This window comes from Petromyzon marinus, unplaced genomic scaffold (assembly GCF_048934315.1).
Source record: "Petromyzon marinus isolate PM22_M1 ecotype Great Lakes invasive population unplaced genomic scaffold, UKy_Petmar_22M1.pri1.0 PM_G_Scaffold_26, whole genome shotgun sequence".
Lineage (NCBI taxonomy): Eukaryota > Metazoa > Chordata > Hyperoartia > Petromyzontiformes > Petromyzontidae > Petromyzon > Petromyzon marinus.
The window spans coordinates 85,001-87,500 of NW_027422828.1; positions in this window are offsets into that span (position 1 = coordinate 85,001).

The following is a 2,500-nucleotide window of genomic DNA, read 5'->3' on the forward strand; positions in this document are numbered from 1 at the left end:
GGGCGACCGGTCTGTAATCATTTAGTCCTGTTGGCCTTAGCTTTTTGGGCACAGCGATGATGGTGGAGGACTTGAGACAGGCTGGTACATGGCATGTCTCCAGGGAGGTGTTAAAGATGTTGGTGAACACCGGAGACAGCTGGCCAGCGCAGTGCCTGAGGGTGGCTGGAGAGACAGAGTCCGGCCCGGCTGCTTTGCGTGGATTCTGCCTCTTGAAAAGCCCATTAACTTCTCCCTCCTGAAAGGAGAGAGTCGTTTCTGTAGTATGGGTGGGGGATGGGGCCTCTTGGGTGGGAAGGGGTGGTTCAGGACAGTCCAATTGTCTTTCAAATCTACGGTAGAACTCGTTCAGGTCGTTGGCTAGGCGGGAGTCGTTAGTGGTGTGGGGCGCTCTGGGTTTGTAGTTGGTGATGTGCCTGAGCCCTTTGGCAGACAGAAGCAGCGTCGTTAGTAGAGAACTGGTGTTTTAGTGTCTCTGAGTACAGTCGTTTAGCCTCTCTCACCGCTTTGCTAAACCTGTTCTTCGACTCCTTGAATCTGTCTCTATCCCCACTCCTAAACGCTTCCTCCTTCTCCAACCTCAACCTTTTGAGCTTTGCTGAGAACCAGGGCTTGTTGTTGTTAAAGTTCACCCTGGTACGTGTTGGGATACAGCAGTCCTCACAGAAGCTGATGTACACAGCCTCTGTGAGTTCATCCAGACTATTGGTAGCAGTCGTGAACATATCCCAGTCAGTACAGTCTAAGCACGCCCGCAAATCTTCCACAGCCTCACTGGTCCACTGTTTAGATGTCCTCACAGCAGGTTTACAGAGTTTTAGTTGCTGCCTGTATGCACGAATCAGGTGGACCAAGGGAGTTCTGTGCGAGCCGAACAGCCCCGTGACCCACAAGAGAAACATCCCCGCCAAATTCGAGCGTTTGACGGGGTCTATCCGTGAAAAAATATTCACGTTTTTGAGTGCACATGCATTTCTGCTGCAAATGCCTCTGGAAGTTTCATGCCGTTCGTATGCCAATTGTGGCAACACGAAAATGACCCGTTTTCCCATTCCGAGGGATTTCTGTGCGACCCTAACAGCCCCGTGAGCCACAAGAGACACATCCCCGCCAATTTCTAGCGTTTCACGGGGTCTATCCGTGAAAAATATAGACGTTTTTGAGTGCACATGCATTTCTGCTGCAGATGCCTCTGGAAGTTTCATGCCGTTCGTACGCAATGTGGCAACACGAAAATGACCCCTTTTCCCATTCCGAGGGATTTCTGTGCGACCCTAACTAACAGCGCCCGTGAGCCACAAGAGAGACATCCCCGCCAATTTATAGCGTTTCACGGGGTCTATCCGTGAAAAATATAGACGTTTTTGAGTGCACATGCATTCCTGCTGCAAATGCCTCTGGAAGTTTCATGCCGTTCCTATGCAATGTGGCCACACAAAAATGACCCGTTTTCCCATTCCGAGGCATTTCTGTGCGACCCTAACAGCCCCGTGAGCCACAAGAGAGACATCCCCGCCAACTTCTAGCGTTTGACGGGGTCTATGCGTGAAAAATATTAAAATTTTTGAGTGCACGTGCCTTTCTGCTGCAAATGCCTCTGGAAGTTTCATGGCGTTCCTATGCAATGTGGCAACACGAAAATGACCCCTTTTCCCATTCCGAGGGAGTTCTGTGCCACCCTAACAGCCCCGTGAGCCACAAGAGACACATCCCCGCCAATTTCTAGCGTTTCACGGGGTCTATCCGTGAAACATATAGAAGTTTTTGAGTGCACATGCATTCCTGCTGCAAATGCCTCTGGAAGTTTCATGCGGTTCGTACGCAATGTGGCAACACGAAAATGACCCGTTTTCCCATTCCCAGGGATTTCTGTGCGACCCGAACAGCCCCGTGAGCCACAAGAGACACATCCCCGCCAATTTCTAGCGTTTCACGGGGTCTATCCGTGAAAAATATCAATTTTTTTTTGACTGCACATGCATTTCTGCTGCAAATGCCTCTGGAAGTTGCATGCGGTTCGCATGCAATGTGGCGACACGAAAATGACCCGTTTTCCCATTCCGAGGGATTTCTGTGCCACCCTAACAGCCCCGTGAGCCACAAGAGAGACATCCCCGCCAATTTCTAGCGTATCACGGGGTCTATCCGTGAGAAATATTCACTTTTTTGAGTGCACATGCATTCCTGCTGCAAATGCCTCTGGAAGTTTCATGCGGTTCGTATGCAATGTGGCGACACGAAAATGACCCGTTTTCCCATTCCGAGGGATTTCTGTGCCACCCTAACAGCCCCGTGAGCCACAAGAGAGACATCCCCGCCCACTTCTAGCGTTTCACGGGGTCTCTCCGTGAAAAATATCACATTTTTTGAGTGCACATGCATTCCTGCTGCAAATGCCTCTGGAAGTTTCATGCGGTTCGTACGCAATGTGGCAACACGAAAATGACCCGTTTTCCCATTCCCAGGGATTTCTGTGCGACCCGAACAGCCCCGTGAGCCA